Raw genomic sequence first — 26391 nt, forward strand, 5'->3', positions numbered from 1 at the left:
ACTTCTGGACCTTCCTACATTAGTTGCTATCATAGATTTTGACTTGGCCTCTTGGTGAAGGCACACAATCCTTTGTTTTTCGTCACAAGACTGGTCGTCTCTCACAAGCTGCCATGTTGACTGTTGAATGTTCCAATAATGTAAGATCATAAGAAGTAACTGTTAGCACATTAACAGTCTTCTAAACAACAAATACCTCGATTAGTAGTTCATTTTCCCTAAGTGATACTTAACTTTTGGCCGCTGCAATTTGGAAGTTTGTAATTTCCTTATAACTTACGAAATCTTTATTCTATTCACTTGAAATTTTCACGAAAGATAGATATTAGATATATTCTATTATTCTGTTATTCTTTTATTTGTTTAAGTTATATGACTGCGGTCATACTATAGCACCGCCTTTTGTCGATCAAATTGACCCCAGGACTTATTCTTTGTAAGCCTAGTACTTATTCCATCGTTCTCTTTTGCTAAACCGCTAATTTACGGTGACAAAAACACACCAACATGGGTTGTCAAGCGATGGTGGGTGGACAAACTCAGAAACATTCACACATACACACACACACACACACACACACACACACACACATATATATATATATATATATATGACGAGCTTCTCTCAGTTTCCGTCTACCAAATCCACTCACAAGGCTTTGGTTGGCCCGAGGCTACAGTAGAAGATACTTGCCCAAGGCCCCACACAGTGGGACTGAACCTGGAACCATGTGGTTGGTAAGGAAGTTTCTTACCACACAGCCATTCCTGCGCATATATCTAAATATGTGTAAAATATTTAGTCTCAACGTTTTGTTAATCTTGTGTAATAAATATTTCAATATACTTGTTCTTACTGACCCTTATATTATGACTACTGTGTGTGTGTGTGTGTGCGCGCGTGCATGCGTGCGTGCGTGCGTGCGTGTGTGTGTGTTTGTGTGTGTGTGTGCTTGTGTGTATGCGTGTGTGTGTGTGTGTGTGTGTGTGTGTGTGTGTGTATACATATGTATTTGTACTGAGTTCAATATCAGATTATGTTTGGATTATGTACTTTATAATTCCTACTTTACTTTTTATAGATATGTCGAGTACAATCCAGCACGCGTTCAGGCTCAAAATAAAACGGCTATTCTTAGAGACAAAGCGAGAAAGCACAAGCGAAAAACGAGAGCTATAAACAAACAAACAAACAAACAAACAAGGAAATAACAGCTAAGAGGGAAAGAGAGATAATAGTTTTATCACTTTGGTCCATTAGAAGGAAAGTAGTTTATATACGGCGTGACAATAGTCAGTGAAGTTAATCCGATGGGGAAAAGGCTAAAGTTTCTAAGTTTGTAAGCCTAATCCGGAGAGGGTGTTGTTATCCAGGTGGATATCAGAAACTTGTCGAGTGGTATAAGAAAATCTTTAATAGCCTTTCCATGATCGTTTCTTAAACCTGTTGCCCTAACATGAAAAGCATTATTACACGTAAGTCACACCAAGGATCCACACCAAATGCAACTTCAGGAACCGTGATACTGACCTACCAAAACCTGGTAAGCTCAACTGTATACGAAATAGTTAGCTCACTTCTGTTCTGCCATGTAACGAAACTATATATATTGGACGGTGTGCAATATAGATGTATCTACGCTAATCACCAATCTTCTTCCCGGCACGTAGACAAAAGGAAAAGTACGATGCTAGGTAGCCACCTCTGGGGCCTGAAAGTTAGAAATACTTCATGCACTATATCCGGAGCCGTTTAGACATAACTACGCCATACGTCAATAGGGTAAGAAGGTGTAGGATTTGTGTAGCTGAAAGAACACTTATCCTTTTTAAATCAAAGGACTTCATAGACCTACTGAACGTGAGAATGGACATTTTAATAAGATATAAACATCTCGACATGTCACTACTATCGAAGTGGGGAACACCGCACTCTCTTCCCTTTCTGGATCAGGCATACAGAAAAGGTTTTAATTTGAACGAACTAGATGTGATACCTTATATAAACTTCATGCATAATTGAGAATTAATGGAGCACAAACGAGCAGTATTTTAACCGCAATTCAAATGGTAAGTATATTTACGGGTAATAATTTCACCAAGTCGGAAGGAGGGAAGTTATATGCGATATCAGTGGTGGAAGAATAGAAGTTTATCAGTGTTCTAATAAAATGTGTGATTGCACTGGTGCTGCAGAAATTTCTAAAGCTGCATCCAAGTTTATCGAGCGGATGAAGAATTCTACGTTAAAGAAAGATTATACCAACAAATTTTTCTTATATGGCTTCTCTCATTTGTAGTTCTGTCTATCTTGGAAAAAAATCGTTCTTGCCTGAATATAACAAGCATCATATAATAGTGTGAATATGAAAATGTTGGACAATCTAAATAAACTGAATTATTAAAAATGCATCTACGTTGATTGGATAGCTTATACACATAATTTAAGGGCCCATTCGATTTATGAAATGGCTAATATAGAACATTGGCAAGTTTGACGGTAACATACAGGAAAGAAAAAACAGAAGTGTTTGTTGCAGTAATTGTGGAAGTATTATTTTTTTAAGATTATGCAATTCTTTTTTTAGTCAGTCGGAGTATTATGAGTTGCTTTGGTAGATCATCTTTTACTGTTGGTAGAAATCCGTCTGCCCTTTGGTTAATTCTTTTGGTTAAATCAGTACAATACGATAAGATCTATAATCTCTACCGAAATATTGATTTCCAGGTTGACATCCAGTAGAATTTGAGAAGTTTTCCTAATGCAGAGTAAATTATTAAAGTTAATTGTAATTTCCCCAGTTAACAAGGTAGTATCAATATAAAACTGGACAATGTGGGTAGTAACAGAGTTGTCAATTTAGATTGCTTTGCGAAGCTAGGAATAATAGATTCACAGTCATTACAAATATATCAAACTGAATGAAGTAAGTAGTAAGTTATTTGTGAGGTTATGAAATCAAACGAGTTGTTAATTGCTTCAATAGTTTTCCTAATGTAAAGTTGTAGATGATTTTTATGAGAATGTAAAATATATAGAACGATCTTACAGGGCTTACATTAAAGTCAACTTTTATGGGATTTGAGGTTAAAGTAGTTTAGGAAGCAGAGTTTCAGTGCGTACATTTATTTAGTGTTTACTTGTAGGTTTAAGTCTCAATTTGAATTTTGGTCTTGTCGGAGTAACCTGTAACTACAAATTATTTACATACACCTTTCTTACGTTGATTCATTGTAACTGGGCCTCGACAAACCATAAACAATATAGATATTCCTACAAATATATTGCCACCGCTAACATACACTGATTTTTTCAAAATCTTAATACAAAGAACTAAGGATTTGAGCAAACGAAATGGATGGCGAGCCTGTCTCACTGATAATCAACGTAAGAAAGATCAAATACACTCAAGGTTTCAAGACTTACACAAAGCTACCTGAAAAATCTCTTTCAAACAATCTGAGGATCATTTATTTATATTGCTTAAAAAAATCAGTGTTTACAAAAAATATATGATTATTTCATAAGAATCTGTTTACATGGATATAAAAATATCGGTAAATCAATGCTAACTATGTATACTCTGACAATACAGTTACTTTCTATTACCTGGACTACGGTTCTTTGTTCAATGGCTTAACAAAAAATTACAAACTTAACTCTTATATATTTATCCTGATAAACAACCACATAACACATCAGCAATGATCGAAGCCGTGACACTATCATATACAGTACACACACACACACACACACACACACACACACACACACACACACATACATACATGCATACATACATACATACCGATATATATATATATATATATATATATATATATATATATATATATATATATATATATATATATATATATATATATATATATATATATATATGTAAGGGACAATCGAGATAAATACACATGTACCATGACAGAACATTCATCAGCTAGGATGCAGGCCATGAAACTACTCCTCTATGATATCACGTCAACACATGTTATTAACTTGCAGCAACATGTTGTATGATGCTTTTGAATTCATTTATTCTCTTCAATTTGTCTGCACAGTCTAATACGGTAGACTCCAAACAACGGTGCTATTGGTTTTCATCTTATTGATTAGTCAGTTGTTAGGTATTGATTGTGATTTAATTAATTTAGTTAATTAAGCAGGCAACCGTAATTCTGATAATAGTGTAATAGTGCACTTCATGATGGAGCGCTTACCATTTATCGTTATTGGGAGGGGGAAAGGAGGAGCGCAATTAAAACAATGTCAAAACATTCTTTATTATTACATCGTCTCTACTCTTCCAGTTTCCACTCCCCTCACTCCTCCTCCTCCTCCTCCTCCTCCTCCTCCTCCTCCTCCTCCTCCCCCTCCTCCTCCTCTTCACCTTCATCTTCTTCACCATCATCATCATCATCATCATTACAATCATCACATTTCATCGTCATCAAATTTTTCTTCTAATCTATCACTGTTATAACATATAAATATATAAATCTCTTGATAGCATAATTAGTAGTGCCTATGACAGTATATATCTTGTGTTATTTCTGTACTTCTATTATATTCTGGGTTCATATCTTGCCCTACGTTCTTTGGTTGTTAGCTGTTCGCGGTCAGTAAAATTAATAGTAACGAATTAAAATGTACTGGATCAGTATAATTGACTATAAATTACAAGTTGATGTCATCATCACTGACACTAGCGAAAGGGAGGATCTAATAAATATAGATTCACTGCGTAGAATACAATATTTATGTAAGTACATCCAAAATCTCTCAGTTTTTTACAAATATTACGTCAAAATATTTGATGAACTATAAACATGACAATAGTTATATATAAATTACACACACACAATTACACACGCGCGCACATACACACAGACACTTACTCACATACATAATATATATACACATATATATAAAGTACTTGGACTTCAAACGCGCCGAAACTATAATGATTCTGGACTCCATAGCTGAAGAGAAGGCTTTCATACTTACTTGTACTTTTTCGCTAATCGTTTCTATGTTCGATTTTGATTTTCACAAAGTAATACAAACACACACACGCACACACACACACGCACACACACACACACACACACACACATTAAATATATATACATATATACACATACATATGTACATACATTTATACATACATATATACATATATATGCATATATATATATATATATATATATATATATATATATATATATATATATATATATATATATATATATATATATATATATATATATATATATATATATATATATAAATATATACATGTATATATATGTATACATATAATTACACATACACACACACCAAAGTATATATATATATATTTATATATATATATTCTTTTATTCTTTTATTCTTTTATTTGTTTCAGTCATTTGACTGCGGCCATGCTGGAGCACCGCCTTTAGTCGAGCAAATCGACCCCGGGACTTATTCTTTGTAAGCCTAGTACTTATTCTATCGGTATCTTTTGCCGAACCGCTAAGTTACGGGGACATAAACACACCAGCATCGGTTGTCAAGCAATGCTAGGGGGACAAACACAGACACACAAACACACACACATACATATATATATACACATATATACGACGAGCTTCTTTCAGTTTACGTCTACCAAATCCACTCACAAGTCCTTGGTCGGCCCGAGGCTATAGTAGAAGACACTTGCCCAAGGTGCCACGCAGTGGGACTGAACCCGGAACCATGTGGTTGGTAAGCAAGCTACTTACCACACAGCCACTCCTGCGCCTTATATATATGAGATTTCAGCATCAATCTAACCTACTTTTTCCTAATCATTTTAAACAATTACATGGATTCAAATTAAATGATCCCCTAATATTTTATCCCACCTACAATACAAAGAACATATCTGAAGCAAACACATTCAGGCACATAAGACAAGCACAATTACCAAAGCATTCAAGAAAACGAACATCTCTACGAACAATGATATGAACAATGAAGCAAGAGACCTGGCCATCTTTTTGAAAAAAGAAGATCATATGGATTACCTCGCTACGCGATATTCCCAATATCTCAGGCGAAGAGCAAAATCTCAACTTCCTTTCTAATCCTAACAGCAGGCTGGTTATCCCTTTAAGAGCAAAACAGACATTGTAAGTAAGTATATTTTCGATGCCTTCAACACTGATATTAGAAGCACTATTGCTCGACGATGGGATCTCAGCACCACAGTAATTGTCTGGTTCTGTGAACTCGAGACGAAGCAGCTTACAGTTTCACCCAGATCGATTCGTGGATTTCTACTCTTCAATATCAAAATCTCTTCTCCTGGAGGGCTCAGAATTTGGTTGGCAATTCACCAGAATCAGCGACCTCGACGTTAGCATCATCATGAACTCTACAAGATCAATCTCAGTTCACAATGATTCCAAATGGGTGAAGAGGGAAGGCGACCCAATGTTCGACATGTCTATGGGGAGAGACGACGGAGCTGAAATCGCTGACTTTGTCGGGTTATTTATTTTGGAAACTCAAAGAACGTGTGCATATACCTATAACTCGGCCCTCTATAAGGATGATGGTTTGGCAATCTCAGGCCATACGAACAACCACGCCATGAACAAGTTCAGGAAGGATCTGATAACAACCTTAAAAGAATTCGATCTCTTTGTAACAGTTACCATCAACTTCACATAGGTCAACTTCCTGGACGTTATTCTAGGCTTGAAGATGACCAAGTACACTCTTACAGAAAGAGCAACGCGGAAAATGTTTACATTTATAAAAGCTCAAATCAACCCCCAACAGTAATTAGTTATTCATGCTGTAAATAATTATTCATGCTGCCATGTCAATGTTAACGATTAACCTGCATGAATAATTGGATTTCACGGATATTATAAACAAATTTCAACAAATTTAGGTTTACATAACAAATCACCAAACTAGAAAAGATTGTGCTTGTCTCCTTGTTTCTACTATAGCGGTGATGTTATCCAATGGTGCAGCACCAGTTGTTTTATGATACGAATAGCTTATTGCACTTTTCAACATCAGTTTTATGAACATCACAATGAAGAGGGGATTATAATGTTTATCTCTAATATTTACCGGTTCGTCGGGGCTGCTTGGCTATAAACTGCTGGTCTAAGATACAGTGCTAGAAGTTCTGTCAGTCTAAAATAAATCCATGATTGATATGGATCAATGCAAGGGAAACTGCATATGAATATGCTAGGTCAACCCAGACAAAACGAAGGTCCTTTGTGTGTGTGTGTGCACCCGTATGTATGTGTACGTGTGCATGCACACGTGTATGAGAATGCCTGTGAACATCAGCGTGAAATTAAACATATTTGGTATGTCATTCACAGATGATTTTCTTTTCGTCTGTTACAGAGTCAATAAAAATAATCATCAATGTATTGGCTATATATATTTTAACGATTAGGAGAAAAGCGTGTGCTTGTATGTGTACGTGTTTGAGACTGTATGTATACGTACACATAAATATACATATTAAATCTATTCTTTCTCCGTCTCTCGTCATCTATCTCTCACTTTATCTCTCTTCCTTTCTCTCTCTCTCTCTCTTGCTCTTTCTCTCTCTTGCTCTTTCTCTCTACAATCACACATGTATATACACATAAGCATATGTGTGAATACAAGTATATGTACATACTGTACACATACATGCATATACATGTAAGCGATCACTTACAAATACTACACATGTATGTATGTATGTATGTATGTATGTATGTATGTATGTATGTATGTATGTATTCGTGTATATCATACACTATACAGTGCAAATGGTAACGATTTTCTCGCTAGTAGACTTACTGGCTCCAACGTAATTCTGTTCATTTATTGAATCACCAGATGAAACTATTACGTTATTGTATCTGTGCTATTATTAGACAAAATTCTTACAAGGTTTTATGTGAGCCCCCACTAGCATACATTGGCACTCATTTACATATCGAATACGTATAGCATTGAGGGCAAGTAACTATCAATTTGTATGTGTCATTAAGAAATTATAATGCAGAAAATTACATTAATAAAGTAACCTGTATTATGTTATATATTAACTAGCACACCCATATTGTCAAAAACGCCGAAAGTTTTATTAATGATAGAAAACGGGATATCAATACAATCAGAGAAACCATTGCTAAATGCCAGCAATTTAGTAAATATAGGTACATACAAGGAATCGAAGCACTTGAAGAATCTGATGCGGTTGTAAACTCCCGGTTGAAAATATCGCCTACATAATGTGTGTATGTATGTATGTATGTATGAACGTATGTGTGTATATACGTATGTATGTATATATGTATGTATGCATGTATATATAGTTATATCTATATCTATTTCTACACACACACACACGTGCACACACAAACACACACACACACACACACGCACACACACACACGCACACACACACACACACACACACACACACACACACACAAGTATATATATTCTTTTATTCTTTTACCTGTTTCAGTCATTTGACTGCAGCCATACTGGAGCACTGCCTCGAAGGGTTTTAGCAGAACAAACCGACCTCAAGACATATTTCTTAAGCCTAGTACTTATTTTATCCGTCTCTTTTTCCGAAACGCTAAGATATGGAGACGTAAACACACCAGCATCGGTTGTCAACCGCTGATGGGGAACAAACACAAATGCAAAGGCACGCTCACATAGATATATGCAGACATACATAAAAACATACATACATACATACATATATATATATATATATATATATATATATATATATATATATATATATATATATATATATATATGCGAGTAAAAATAAATACAAAAAAGGTGGGGTTTTTTTGTATGATTGTGTATAGAGGAATATATTATTTTGCTTAAAAGAGTTCCAACACTGTCTGTTTTTTATGTTTTATTTATATTCCTGCAGAACTAATGTGGGGTATAGAATATGGAATATACAATATATAATATGATATACAATATACAATATAAAATAAAATAACATAAAAATGGATGGCACCCTGAAAGAAAGTATTGAATGTAGATGAAATATTGAGTGTTCAATATAAAGGATCAAATATATAAATATATAAATATAAATATATATATATAAAGGCGACTCGAGTTTCAGGGCTATTTCCCTTCGTCATGGCCGGTATGACAGACTTTAACAGACTGTATATATATATATATATATATACATATAGCCTTGGCCAAAATTATTAGGCCTCCCTAATGTTTTGGGGTTCTGCTATCTCAATGTTAATGAAACACGTGCACATATTAGGTAATGGTATATTTCACAATATACAATAGTTTTAATATCTGGCTGACCCTCCTTTAGCATTAGTTACCGCTTTTATACTGTGCTGTACAAATGCAACCAATTATGAGTAAGACCAACGTCCAAAATTAACTTACGTTTCCTTGATTATTTCAGAGTTTTATGCTAAAATACGTTGTAGATACAGTTTGTAAACAGTAAAATGCCTAAAACAAAGGAGTTGAGTGAGCGTGAGCGAGGTCAGATCGTAGCTCATCATGAAGCTGGAATGTCTCAAAGGCAAATTTCTCTAAAGACGAAATGTTCTCGATGTGCGGTGCAAACGACTCTCAGGCACTTCAGAAATGCAAAAAATGTGAAGACGATACAAAGAACAGGTAGAAAAAGGGTTGCATCACCTTGTGATGACAAATCCATCATCCGTCAGTCGCTCAGAAACAGGAGAAAAACATCATCGGACCTCTGTGCGGACTTCAACGAGGCAAGTACTTCACAAATATCAACCAGAAATGTTAGAAGAAAGCTTGTAGAGTACGGTTTGAAAGGCTTTAAAGCCAGGAAGAAGCCTTGGGTTTCTGAAGCGAATATGGAAAAACGTCTTCAGTGGGCCAAAAACCACTCAAATTGGACCAGTGAGCAATGGTCGAAAGTCATATGGTCTGATGAAAGTAACTATGAGGTAAGATAGTACATGTATTCAATGAACATATAAACTTAATGTAACTGGTTTGTTGCCCAAAATATATTAAAAAAAATATCCAGCATAAAGCTAATATTATATTTCATGTTCTTACTTAGGATTTCGGTACATCTGATGTAACTTTCGTGCATCGCAGAGTTGGGGAAGCATTTAAGGCTGAATGTCTGGTACCAACTGTAAAACATGGGGGTGGTTCTATCATGGTGTGTGCCTGCATGTCTGCCACAGGACCTGGAGAAATGTTTTTATGTCAAGGAAGGATGAATTCAGCTACTTATGTTCTTATGTTAGTAGATGTTTTAGAGCCAGCAATTGCTAAATTGCATCTAGGAGTGTCGACAAAACAGTGTTATCAACAGGACAACGCTCTCTGTCATACAACAAAGAATACTCGTCAATGGTTTGAGACACAGGTTATAGTTCCCATGGACTGGCCAGCTCAAAGTCCCGATCTAAATCCGATCGAACACCTATGAGGAACTCTTGGTGAAGCTATCAGGAACACAATAATTAAAAATAAAGAGCATTTGTATCAAGAGTTGAGAGAAGAATGGAGTAAAATAGCTGCTAGCACCGGGGAGAAACTAGTTGATTTAATGCCTAGCCGTATAAAAGCGGTAATTGATGCTAAAGTAGGGTCACCAGATATTAAAACTAATGCATATTGTGAAATATTCCATAATCTACCATGTGCACTAGTTTCATTAACATTGAGATAGCAGAACCCCAAAACATTGGGGTGGCCAAATACTTTTGGTCAAGGCTGTATATATATATATATATATATATATAGATAGATAGATAGATAGATAGATAGATAGATAGATAGATATTAGCTGGTGTACCCGGTAATTCCCGGGGGTAAAGATGTTCTATTTAAATGCCTTATTAATCTGATATAAAAAAGCAATTTTGTTATAACTGCCACAAAAAAGGTGTATTTTCTATTGCGAAAAAGTATAAAAGACTGTCAGTTGGAGGAGGGAGAGATTGTCGGAGGTTGGCTAGAGAGGTTGTCGGAGGTTGGCGAGAGAGACTGTTGGAGGTGTTAGAGAGAGGCTTTCGGAGGTTGGCAAGAGAGGTTGTCGGAGGGAGTGGCATCTTTGTTCCAAAATTTCAGTCCTGCAGGGCTTCGTGATACACAATGTTTTTGGTTTCGCCGTTGGGTGTAAAGGTTAATAAATTTTTCGGATTTCCAACTCTAGAGCATCCGACATAGAGCTGTCCGTGAGAAAATCAGGATTGGGGCGCACTTATTAAATACGTTCTGGAATCAAAAGTTTATCTGCTGTCATCGAGAAAGTTTAACTGGAAAAAGGCAGAATTATCAGAGATAACGTCCAGTGTCGGTGGGCACTGGACGGATGGTCCTGTTAAGTTGCTTGGAGTTTGGTTTGGACCAGATTCCCAGACGGAGAAGAATTGTAGTGAGGTGGCAGGCAGGGTGGAGGCCCTAGTCCGGATCTGGTCTGGATAGGCGCTGTCCTTGAAAGGGAGGGCGGAGGTGGTGCAGGTGTTTATTGCGTCTGTTATTACCTACCGTCTGACCGTTGTCCCTTGCCTTGATTCGTGGCTATGGAAGTTGGTTCAACTTCCCTTCTGCTTTTTGTGGAGGGGAAAACTGTTTTTGAGGCGCTCCGTATGCTGCCAAGAACCACTAAAGGGTGGATTAGGGATGCCGTGGCTATTGATGTGCAGGCATGCATTGAGGCTAAGGCATCTCTGGATCTACCTGGATGGTGGCCAGGTACCATCTCAAGAGCAAGATAGGGCTGGAGAGGAGACACTTGTCGCGAAGTATATATGAGAAAAGATTGAAGGATGTCGTGAGGAAGTTAGGAGTGATTGTCCCTACTTAGTTCCACCCATGATTAAAGCAAGGTGTAGTCGCTGGCTTTCCGGCTATAGTTTGCAAAAAAAAAGTTTGTGAAAATTTTCAATTTATTTATATATATATATATATATATATATATATATATAAGAATGTAAGGATTGGAGAAAACGCATGTTATAATTGCATACTTTATTCCTACATATGTTTGAAACATATGCAGGAATAAAATATGCAATTATAACATGCGTTTTCTCCAATCCTTAAATTCTTAAATATACTCAAATACCCAAAATTTCAAGGAGTTCCTGCCTTAAAAACAGGAACTAAACCACAGTTATTTTGTGTTCTTTGCTACATTGGTTTCTATTAACCCATTTATTCTATCAGAAGAATTTTTATTCATTAAGATAGAAGAAATACACATAATTATATATATATATATATATATATATATATATATATATATATGATTCATCGAATTTTTAATTATAAGCTCACTTAGCACATTTATATGTTTGTAACGTCCTGTATTGTCCTTCTTTGTAAGAAATACTTATCATCATAATAAAGACATCGGTGGTTGTCACACGCTGATGACGGGTCAATATCCAGAAACTCGGGTCTGTGTGTATCACGTCAGGCTGGAGATGAGAGCGATAACTTCCCTTTCCAAATATTGATAGGACACAGACAGTGTGTCTATAGATATCTGGAGGCGATGTATTCCAGGGGCTACAAGATACAGTAGCATCAACCCTTAAGGGTTAGCCACATTTAGGTGGCAAATATACTTCACGATATATATATATATATATGTATATATATATATATATATATATATATATATATATCACTGGAAACGTCACAGGAACAACGTCCTGTGTAATATGATATCATTTGAACGATAATACTTTAAAAGCAAAATAATTTATTATTTACCTTCATATCTGATAAAATAAATAAAATTTATGAGAAGAAATTTGCAGTTTCATTGTGATTAAAATATCAGCGACTTCAGAAAAAAACATTTTAGTACAGTTCACCTGCATTTAGCGCATCTGACTATCGCTAACGCCCACTCCGTTTGTTCATTTTTTTCTACCAGTGTGACCGACGAGAACACATTGCACACTATTATATGTAAGATTTCCAATTTTCACACTACCAAAAGATTGTTGATATAATTAACACACACTCATACATGTATACATATATAAATACACACACACACCCACACATATATATATATATGTGTGTGTGTGTGTGTGTATGTATGTTCATGTGCGTATGTGTGTGTAATACTACATTTACATAATATGAAGCTACTTGTTCTCTGAGGAGTCTACAGAGGTGAAATCAGCCACATCCGAAATATTTTCTTGCATTGGTGTACATATACCTATGCTCGCGTATCCACACATATACAAATGTACGTATGCATGCATGTATGTATGTATCCATCTATCTCTTTAATTATATATCTATCAGTCTATCTATCTAAAACATGATATATACATATACATACGCACGCACTCACGCACGCACGCACACGCACACACACACACACACACACACACACACACACACACACTCATACATAGGGTGTTAGGTGTGGTGTACAGAAATTGAGTATTGAGAAAAAAGCCGTCAGAATTTTGGAAAAAATCTTTTTATTTCTCCATTATTATTAGCGCTTTCGTTCGTTTCATGATGTTTTTGGAAGGTTTTGTTTAGAAGAGAATATTGTTTTTTTTTGTTTTTTTTTGGTGAGGTTCCGTGACAATGGAGATTGATAGATAGAAATATAGGTAGGTAGATAGGCTGATAGATAGATAGATAGATAGATAGATAGATAGATAGATAGATAGATAGATAGATAGGTTAAGAGAGGGAGAGAGAAGGGGGATTCCACTTCCTATTCACCATTCGTTAATTTATTTAGTCATTTACCATTGTCTTGGAATGGGTTTAAGGATACCCATGTTTCAAGGGGTGAATTATTCAAACCCCTAAAGAATCCGTTTCAAGGCTATGATGCTCCCCCACTACTTCTGCTCATGATCAGAAAATCACATATCATCAGTCACTAAGCAACATGCTCAACTAGCTAAGGTCAAGCAACTGACAAGCAAATCTGTGATATTGAACAGAATTATTCACTGTAGCCCATCTTTTTATACCAAGACGAAGCATGTACATGATAAACTTCCAATCAATTAAGATCAGAAGCCATGAGAGTCATTGCCTATTATTATTATTATTATTATTATTATTATTATTATTATTATTATTATTATTATTATTATTGTTCAGTAGTTTTATTTTTATAACTTCACTACCGAGCGCAGCTCTGTGTACCTTGGGTATGTGCTGTGGTTTGCTGTGATGCTCTTATGGTTACTGTATTGAAAATGTTTTGCGTAGGATGTGTGCAGTGCCCAGTAGTGCACTTTTCTGTATGTTATATATATTTGTAAGTCCTGGTGTTTTTGTTATGTATTTGTTTGAATATTTTTTTATCATACCTAAGGCACCTACTATGATAGGAATTGTTTCTGTTTTTAGATTCCACATCCGAATTACCTCTATTTCCAGGTCTTTGTATTTTGAAAGTTTTTCCATTTCTTTTAGAGAAACGTTGTCATCTGCTGGTATTGATACATCAATTAGAAAGCATTTTTTTCTTCATGATCTTTGACAATTATATCTGGTCTATTTGCCTTAATTTCTCTATCTGTGTGTATTGGCATATCCCAGAGTATGATTGCTTTCTCGTTTTCTATGACTTTTTCTGGCGTGTGTCTATACCATCTTTTTTCTGTTGTTATTCCATAGTGTTGGCATAGCTTCCAGTGTATATAGGTCCCATCTCTGTCGTGTCTGTGAATATATTCCTTCTTAGCCAGGACTGGGCAGCCAGAGATAATATGATTTATTGTTTCTTGTCCATCTCCACATATTCTACAGTTACTTGTTATGTTTCTTTTCATTATATGTTTTTGGTAATTTCTGGTGGGGAGGCTTTGGTCTTGTGCAGCAATTAAAAATCCGTCAGTCTCTGCTTTGAGTCCTGAGCTTCTCAACCATTGCTGGGATTTTTCTCTGTCTATTTCTTTTGCATTTAGTTTAGCCCAGTATTTACCATGTAGGGGCTTTTCTTGCCATCGTTTTATCATGGTCCGTTGCTGTTCTAGTTTTAGTTTGGATTTCATTTGTTTTATAGCTTTTGTTGTTTCTTCTTCTTCTTCGTATTTGTTAGGTAGCATGATTTCTTGTTTGTATTTGTCAGCTTCCTTAAATGCTGAAAACAGTTTTTTGTTTTGCTCGTGTTTTGTGGTTATTTGTATTAGTTTTCCTTGCTTCTGAAGTAGGTATTTTTGCAGTCCTATGGTGGTTATTTTATAATAGTTTTCTAGCTGTATAAGACCCCTGCCACATTCTGTGCGTTGTATATATAGCCTTTCTATGTCAGATTTTGGGTGGTGCATCCTATATCCTGTCATTATTTTTCTTGTTTTCCTGTCTATTTTAGATAGTTCGTTTAGTGTCCAGTTAAGGATGTTGTAGCTGTAGCTTATAACTGGGACAGCTAATGTGTTGCTACCCATTATCTTGTTTTTAGCATTGAGCTCTGTTTTTAGTATTGATCTAACTCGTCTATAGTACTCTTTCTTTATTTTTTCTTTCATTTGTGTATGTTGTATCCTGTCTAGTTCATTGACTCCTAAATAGTTATAAGGTTAGCTTTCATCTAGTTCTCTTATTTCATTGGCTTTATCTAGTGTTATATTGCTACTTTTAACTAATTTTCCTCTTTTCAGGGTTGCTTTGGCACATTTTTCTAATCCGAATTTCATATCTATTTCCTTGGTAAAGCCGTGTACTGTCTGTAGTAGTGTTTCTAGCTCTTTGTCATTTTTAACATATAATTTTAGGTCATCCATATATAAAAGGTGGCCGACTGTTTTTCCGTAGCATTTGTAACCGTATCCAATTCTATTTAGCAATTCAGTTAAAGGTGTGAGTGCCAGGCAGAACAGGAGTGGAGAGAGCGTGTCTCCCTGGAATATTCCTCTTCTAATGGGGATGGCTTTCGTTTTCACAAGTCCCTCTTTTGTTTGGAGCTGTAGCACTGTCTGCCATTTGTTCATTGAGTGCCTTATGTATTTTATAATAATTGGTGCTACCTTGTTTATGGCTAGTGTTTCCAGAATCCACGTGTGGGGAACACTGTCGAAAGCCTTTTGGTAGTCCACCCAGGCCATACTGAGGCCTTTCTTCTTTCTGCGGCTGTCTTCAGTTATGGCTTTATTATTATTATTATTATCATTATCATTATTATTATTATTATCATCATTATTATTATTATTATTATTATTATTATTATTATTATTATTATTATTATTATTATTATTATTATTATTATTATTATTATTATTGTTGTTGTTGTTGTTGTTGTTATTATTATTATTATTATTATTATTATTATTATTGTTGTTGTTATTATTATTATTATTATTATTATTATTATTATTATTATTATTATTATTATTATTATTATTATTGTTCAGTTCTATCAGATCATCACATAAGTTCTGTCCGAATTTTGAATAAAGAAAACAAGTGATCAAACGTTATATTTAATTCAAATTTAATCATCAATGTACTTTCCCTGATTATCTATGACTTCCTTCCATCTATTCACAAGCTTTTTTAATCCCATCAATGTAAAACTCTTTTGGTTTCAAGCCAAGAACTCTGAAATTATGTCCTCAAAATGATTCTGTAAACTACGAAACAAATGGTAGTCTGAAAGAGCAAGGTCGGGACAATAAGGTGGATGAGGAATTTTTTCCCAACCAAGCTCTTCGATCTTCTGTGATGTGATCTTTGCAGTGTGGGGTCGCGCATTGTCCTAATGAAGCATCACTCCTTTTCGATTCCCTAAAGCGGGTCTTTTTTTCTTCAAAGCTTCGTTCAAACGCTCTAATTGCTGACAGTAGACTTGAGCATTGATTGTTGCATTAGATGGTAGCAATTCAAAGTGAATTATTCTTTTGCAATCCCACCAGATAGAGAGAAGAAATTTTTCTCCACGAAGTTCCCTTCTCTGTTGTGGTTGAGCTTTTTCCCTTTTACCAAGCCAGTGTTTACGACGTTTAACATTTCGATAGAAGATCCATTTTTCGTCACCAGTCACACAAGTTTATCCAAAAAAGGAGAAATGAGTTCGCGAGAATGGAGAGAAGAGCAGATGTCAACTCAGGATTTGTGGTTGCTTTCGGACAACTCATGAGGAACACATTTTCCAAGTTTAGGAACCTTTCCAAGTTGTTGAAGATGACGATGAACAGTTGTATTATGGTTTGAACTAAGCTTTATTGCCAATTCTTCAACTGGTAATGCTGGATTTTCTTCAAGTAATACCTCAAGGAGCTTATCATCAAACTCAACTGGACGTCCTATTCGAAATCTCCACTTCTGAATTTTGCAAACCATCTTCTGCAAGTTCTTTCATTCAAGCATTCTTTCCCACAAACTGAGTGTATGTTTCAAGTCGCTTCGGCTTCAGAGATTCCTTTTTTGTACTCATAAAGCATTATGTGCCTTAAATGCTCTTTGGATACTTTCATGTTAGAAAGGGTTTTAATCAAAGAAATTTTAATTCCATTATATTGTTAAGATAATATTTAATTAGTTTAAATGTACACAAATGTATAAAAATAATTTTTAATTCCATTAGACATTCTAAAATATTATTAAATTTCATTCAATTTAAAAAAAAGATAAAATCGGATAGAACTTATGGGATGACCTGATATATTTAAGAGATGAGGAATTATGTATATTATTTACATTATTTACATTATTTACATTCAACGGATATTCGTCCTCATCTTGTTTGTTGTTAACACAACGTTTCGGCTGATATACCCTCCAGCCTTCTTCAGGTGTCTTGGGCAAATTTCGAACCTGGGTTCTCATTCCTAAGGTATTTTCCGATGTTGTTATTATTATTATTATTATTAGTAGTAGTAGTAGTAGTAGTAGTAGTAGTAGTAGTAGCAGTAGCAGCAGCAGCAGCAGAAGCAGCAGCAGCAGCAGCAGTAACAGTAGTAGTAGCAGCAGCAGCAGCAGCAGTAGTAGTAGTAGTAGTAGTAGTAGTAGTAGTAGTAGTTGTTGTTGTTGTTAAGAATCTAGGGCGCTATTTAAGAATATAGGGTTCACAATTGGTTCATCGTTATTCCATCCAAGGAAAAGAACAGAAGGTGGCAGAATCGGTGGAACAGTGGAAAACATGCGGTATTTAGTTGCACACATTCGGAGCTCAAATCAGGCTTAGGCGATATAACGTACTAGTCAAGAATTGAATTTTCATCTATTGAAATTCCCCATCAACAACTTTTGTAGCTGCTATGGTAATAATCCTTTCTCCTATATGCACAAGCGCAGAAATTTTGGTGGAGGGACCTAGTCCATTACTTCGATCCTAGTGCTCAACTAGTACTTATTTAATTGACCTCGAAAAGATGAAAGACAAAGTCGATGTTGGCGCACTTTGAACTCAGAACGAAAAGCCGGATGAAATGTCGAGAAATGTCGGCAAGCTATAACTATTTCTCTAGTTCGGGTTGTATGGTTTGGGCTTTGATTTGGCATTTGCATGTGGTTGCCTGATAACAAGTTTTCTTCCAAGCCACATGGTTCCAGGTTCAGTCCCACCCCGTGACAATTTGGCCAAGTGTCTTCCACTATAACCCCGGGCCAACCTAAAACCTAAAACTTCCCGGCGTATCTATCTATCTATCTATCTATCTATCTATCTATCTATCTATCTATCTACCCCTCTCTCTATGAATGTGTGTGTGTGTGTGTGTGTGTGTGTGTGTGTGTGTATGTGTGTGTGTGTGTGTGTGTGTGTGTGTTTTGTGCTTGTGTCACACCACTGCCTAATAACTATGTGTTGATTTGGTTTCGTCTCCGAAATTTATCGGTTCTTGTAAAAGACACTAATAGAATAAGTGCAAGGCTTTAGAAAATAAGTTCTGGGGTAGATTCGTTCGTCTAAAATCCTTCAGGGACGTCACCCCAGCTTACGGCAGTCTGATGATTGAAACAGGAAACAGGTAAAATAACAGTTGCATACAAATATGCATACCTGAAAATGAAACCAACTAATTAACTCGCACATTACAAATACAATCTATAAGAGAAACAGTCAAAATATGCAACACATTGTTTTTGTTGTCGACATTCCAGTCATGGAACTTTGTATTTTTGTTAGAAATCAGCTCCTTCCTCAGAGAAAGAATTTAAATAAATATAGGCAGAAGAGAACAGATATATATATATATATATATATATATATATATATATATATATATATATATATATATACATGTACATTATATTTACTGACTATTTACTGACTTATATATATATATTTATATATATATATATATATATATATATATATTTACTGACTATTTACTGACTTATATATATATATATATATACATAATATATATATACACACAAACATATGCATATACATACATATATATGCATATTATCTATCTATCTATCTATCTATCTATCTATCTATCTATCTATCTATCTATCTATCTATCTAATACATATATATATATATATATATATATGTTTATATTTATATATATATGTTTATACATATACATATGTTTATACATATACATATGTATGTATGTATATGCATGTATGTGTATACCTAATTCAATTTACATATGCCTTCATAGATAGCTAACTAATTTAGAAGTGTTGTACTGACCAGTATACCTGTTTAAATTCACGTGTGCCAAGCTCATATATACCTAAATAAATTTACAATACATGTATACACACATGCACATGTATGCATAAATATACAGATATACATATAGATATATGCACATGTATATACATGAACATACATACTTTTACATATATACCTAGTTCTTTTACACGTGCATGTACTATGTGTTATTATTAATTTTACAAGTGAAACGTATATATACCTAATTCATTTTATGTATGCCCTCTATGCACATATATATACTTAAGTAACTGAATATATGTTATCCATACATATCCATCCAAGGCATTTTATATACTCTCATATATACACTCAGATATAGCTAATTAATTTTATAAGCGTTATACCTACATATATACCGAATATATTTCCTTTCACTATATACATAGATAATTTATTTTGTATGTGCGTACATACATATACTTTACATATATAGGTAATTAAATTTATATGATATTCACACACACACTCCACACACACACACCGCACCACACACACACACACACACACACATTTACAGAAAAATAAGGGCCTAATTAATTTTACTTGTGTAATACATGTATACATGTATACTGAAATGATCTCACAGGTAACGTGCATGCATATATGCCTAATTAATTTTACGTATACCATATAGGCAAATATAACACATGTGTTACTTTGTGGATATCTGATACTTTAATTTTCCCATTTATACTTCACATTTATACCAAATAATCTTTTACATACACACACACACACACACACACACACACACACACACACACATATATATATATATATATATATATATATATCCGACATACACACACATATACATATGTAAGGCACATGTAAAAGATTATTTGGTATAAATGTGTGTGTGGAGTGTATGTGTGAATATCATATAAATTTAATTACCTATATATGTAAAGTATATGTACGTACGCACATACAAAATAAATTATCTATGTATATAGTGAAAGGAAATATATTCGGTATATATGTAGGTATAACGCTTATAAAATTAATTAGCTATATCTGAGTGTATATATGAGAGTATATAAAATGCCTTGGATGGATATGTATGGATAACATATATTCAGTTACTTAAGTGCATAGAGGACATACAAATGTGCATATATGTATGCATATGTGCAAAGAGGGCATACAAAAAATGAATTTTTACACATATATATATATATGCATATAGGCGCATGAGCGGCTGTGTAGTAAGTAGCTAGGTTACCAACCACACGGTTGCGGGTTCAATCCCCTGTGTGGCACCTTGGGCAAGTGTCTTTTGCTATAGCCTCGGGCAGACCGAAGTCTTGTGAGTGGATTTTGTAGACGGAAACTGAAAGAAGCCAGTCGTGTATATATATATATGTACATATATATATATATATATATATATATATATATATATATAAATGTATGTGTGTGTCTGTGTTTGTCCCCCCAAAATCGCTTGGCAACCGATGCTGGTGTGTTTACGTCCTCGTAATTACCAGTTCGGCATAAGTGACCGATACAATAAGACTAGGCTTACAAAGAATAAGTCCTGGGGTCGATTTGCTCGACTAAAGGCGGTGTTCCAGCATGGCCAAAATCAAATGACTGAAACAAGTAAAAGAAAAATCGAATAAAAGAATACCTGGGTACGTATGTATGTGTGTGTGTGTATATATATATATATATATATACATGTATATGTATATATAAGAATATATATATATATATATATATATATATTCATATATATACGCTCGAAAGAGGTCATCAACGGCCCGACCACACAGAAAAATAATGTTCTCCAGAAAAATTTCGAAATTGCGAAATTGCGAAATTTTTCTGGAGAACATTATTTTTCTTTGTGGTGGGGTCGTTGATGAACTCTTTCTAGCATATTGGATGTCCACCTAGTGGTCATCCCTCATACATGTGTAATACAATTTTTTGTGAATCTTCAGATTTTTTTATATGCTAGGCCACTTGGTTTTAAATTGAATTAATATCCAATTTATCACCCTATCTATATAAATAATAACTTACATATGCATATATATATATATATATATATATATATATATATATATATATATATGAATACCTAGTTGATTTTACAGACGCTGTAGATACATATTTCCCTAATTAATACTGTTACACGCGCCCGCGCGCACACATAATTGTTTAATTTTACGCGTGCCATATGTATTTAATTAATTCTATCTCCCTTTATAATTTTGTTAAAGTCCAAATAAGGCCGCATAATTTAAAAATAGGTTATTTTGTTTCTGTTTATTTTTTTTAATGGATTATAAAGACATTGCAAGTGAGAGGTGACATATGTCAGCGAAACGATGAGGCACAATCAATAGTTCTAAGCAGAGACAGCTCAATGTATACACTTACAATCCAACCACCTATTTATTTGCTTATTTATTTATCTATTTTGATTCACGGTTGGTAGGGAGCGTGTGTGGTTGGAGTGCATGGTGGCAGTGAGTCCCTGGAATGTTGTGTCTGTGTGTATGTTTATAGAATGGAGAAAGAACCTCTTTACTTCTTCGACTCGTTCCGGCTATCTTATTCATTACCATTCTTTCCGGATGCCAGAGACGATAGTAGCGCCACCTCGGCAGTTATAGTGGCAGAATATTCTCAGTAGGAACTCCACAACGAGAGGAGTGGAGCGGTAAAGATATCTGAGGTGGAAGACTTGGAAAAAGGCGGAAAGAAAATTATCTTCCTTCAAGACAATGGGTCTCTCAAGAATGTGTGAGTGCGTGTGTGTGTGTGCACGTGCGCGCGGGTGTGTGTGTGCGTGTGTCTGCATACGTGCTTTTGCGTGTATGTGTGTCTTCTGAAGATGTGTCTGTGTGCGGCTGTGCACTCTAAAACAAGCCTAGTCTCAGATGTACATCGAAACGAATAGTGTGTGTGTGTGTGTGTGAGTGTGTGTGTGTATGCGTGTGTGTGTATGGCTATATATGTATGTATGTATTTATATACATATGTATAAACACAAGTCTCACACACAAGTATTCTTTCTCTAAAATGTGGCCATGCTGAAGCACATTTGTTAAACGATTTTGTCTATCGTACCGATCCAAGTAGATATTTCGTTCTGGCATTTATTTTATCGATCTTCATTTGTCTCTTTTCCCTTCCTCTCTCTGTATATGCGTGTATGCATGTCTAAGTGCAAGTGTATGCATGCATATGTGTAACGTGTGTGCTTACACGCGCGCGCGTGCGTGAGTTATGACGGTGCAATAGTACACTTCACCCATTCCCACAAATATACAGTTGCATGTGCTACGGTCACTGCTCCCACCACATTTGGAAAGAATATAGAACACGCATTACTAAATAGATTTGCGTATATACATCGACAATCTATCTATGTATGCACACACACATATACGCACACACATACACACATAAATGTATGTATATACACACCTACAAATATACACATATATGTAGATAGATGAATATATATACTTATACTTGTGTATTTATATGTATACATATATATGTATGCATGCGAGTGCATGTGTGTATATATATATATATATATATATATACATATATATATATGATTTAAAATAGTTTGATTCGGTTTCATGGTACGTCAAGTTTCGCAGGTCCCTGACGGGAGACCGAGTCCTTCAGGGTTCTGATGCATTTATGTATGTGTATATATACGCATTTATTTTATAAATAGAACAATTAAATCTCCGTCGATATCATCATTAGGTATTCTGTTGCTCAGTCAGTATATAAGTAACTGAGTCTTCCATGGACACGTCTACCCTACAGACAGAATTAGTATGCATCTGTGTGTAACCTTCGAGTTATTGATTCAATCCAACAGACGTGCTTCCATACAATTTCTGCCTATCCAGTTTCACTGACCAGACATGGGTCGACCCGAGAAGATGGTGAAAAACACTTGTCTGATATGACGCAGTGAGACTGAACACAAGACGTTGGAGTCTTGAAACCAACTGTTAAATATTCCACCCTGCCTTGACTATCTAACTGTCTGTCTGTCTGTCTGTATGTATGTATGTATGTCTATCTCTGTGTATACATACATACAAACACAGATATACATATATAAGTATATACATAAATATATTATATGTGAATATATACGAGAGGCATGGTGCAAAACCTCCTGGTTTTAAGGGTATCGCTGAAAGCCTGGTTGGAAGCCCAAACTTCCGAGGTCTTTCACAGGGCATAGAAAAACTGAAGGACATCTGCAATAAGTGTGTGAATATGAGAGAGGAATATGTTTAACAAAATCATAATTAACTGACACTCCTGCATTTTCTTTTACCGAAAGCCAGGAACTTTTCAGCATTCCCTCTTATAGATGTGTATATGCATCTGTACATATGAATATTTGTGTATATATAAATATAAATTACTATATATATATATATATATATATATATATATATATATATATATATATATATATATATATATATATAATTTTATTTTATCTTTTTAAAGTAGTTTCAGCTGACACACACACACACACACATACATACACACACATATATATATATATAAATAATTCTAATACTCTAGAGATGTTTGTGTGTATCCAAAATATTTCAGAAATAGTATATTTTATCTTAATTTTTCTTTTTTTTTTTGCATATTTATTTTCATACTTACCTTCGGCAGTGCAGTACAAATTTTTGTGATATCTGAAACTCTATTTATTAATGAAAACGATTAAACACAGTTTTAGTCTGTTATTTCTTGAAAAATAAACATGGCTTCCGTGACGTCAACATACATACACACATACAGAACACACACATATAATGAATGTCATGGCGTGTCAGTCAACACAAGCACACGCCCGCTATCTGTGACATATACACACACATAGTCCCGGAATCTCTAATAAAAAAAAAGCTAATTTTTTGACGTACACAGTATTTTAATCATTTAGAAATATTTTTAACTGAACGTAATTTCAAAAATGTAAGTTATTTGTACAGTATTTATATTTTAGCCTTCTTGACATAGACAATATTTTAATGTTTTTTTTATTATCTTCAAGTGAATGGCGATCCTTCGCTTGTCATGCGGAGTTCGTTAATTTCTGTAAATTTTTATTTATTTATTTACTTTTGTTTTAAAGTGAAAGAGAGCAGAAAGTGGAAGATGTATGTACGTGTATATGGAATGGGCGTGTGTGTGTGAAAGAGAGAGAGAAAGAGAGAGAGAGAGAGAGAGAGAGAGAGAGAGTGAAAGAGAGAGAGAGAGTGAAAGAGAGAGAGAGAGTGAAGAAGAGAGAGAGAGGAAGAGAGAGAGAGAGAGAGGAAGAGAGAGAGAGAGAGGAAGAGAGAGGAAGAGAGAGAGAGAGAGGAAGAGAGAGAAAGGAAGAGAGAGAGAGGAAGAGAGAGAGAGAGTGTGTGTGTGAAAAAGAGAGAGAGAGAAGAAGAGAGAGAGCGAGAAAGAGAGTAAGTGAAGGGGTGTGTTGTCATGTATACGTACATACATCAATACATATGCGTGCATCTTTTTTGTATGTACGTGTGCATGTGTGTGTGTGTGTGAGAGCCAGAGAAAAGATGAGGGAGTGAAGGGGTATGTGTTCTCATGTATGTGTAAGTGGCACTCTCTCTCTCTTTCTCCCTCTTTCTCCCTGTGTCTCTTTCTCTCTCTCTCTCTTTCTTCCCCCCCCTCTCTCTCTCTCTCTCTTTCCCCCATCTCTCTCTGTCACACACACACACGTCCATTTCACATACACGTTCATACATCTTTAACATTCTCCTCTCTTTCGCTTTAAAATAAAAAAGTTTTTACGGAAATTAACAAACAAAACCAGCTGAACCGGATGAGAGTTCTGAGAGTCAAACGACAGATCGCCCCAAGGGAAGACCATTACAAAATTTTTGGAGTGCATTCAACGTATGTCAGCTCCAAAGAATTGGCTGCTATTTCTAGCACGTCTTGCTACCACGTAACAGGTATTTGCGATAAAGGACCCGAAATACCTGTTACGCAGTAGCAGGGCGTGCAAGAAAGAGAAGCCAAATCTTTCCTTATTCTGGGGAAAGAGCTATTTACGCGTGATTTCGATGTCACATTCGTTGAAAGCATGCGAAATAACCTGGATAAGAAAAAGAAAACCCACGAAACAAAATTCCATTGCTGGGAAACACGGACTTTCCAGGTGACCCAACGGATCTCGGATAGTCTAGTATATATATAATTATACATTCTTTCATTTTTTACTTATTCTGTCGGTCTTTGGCTCAACCGCTATGTTACGGTGACATAAACGCACCAACATGGGTTGTCAAAGCGATGGAGGGGGACAAACACAAACACACGCAAACACACACACACACACACACACACACGCACACACACAAATACACACACACACACACACACACATATATATCGGGCTTCTTTCAGTTTCCCTCTACCAAATCCACACAAGGCATTGGTCGGCTCGAGTGTTGCGCAAGATGCCACGCAGTGGGACTGAACTCGGAACCATGTGGTTGGTAAGCAAGCTTCTTACCATACAGCCAGTCCTGTATATATATATTATATGCATATACATATTTATATACAGGGTGTTTCAAAAAATTTGATATCATTTCGCAATCAAATATCTTTGTCAGTCCTTGATTAAATGACTTCCAATTTTAACAGTATGTGTAAAAGC

This window comes from Octopus bimaculoides, chromosome 8, assembly GCF_046866305.1.
Source record: "Octopus bimaculoides isolate indiv1 chromosome 8, ASM4686630v1, whole genome shotgun sequence".
NCBI classification, from domain to species: Eukaryota; Metazoa; Mollusca; class Cephalopoda; order Octopoda; family Octopodidae; genus Octopus; species Octopus bimaculoides.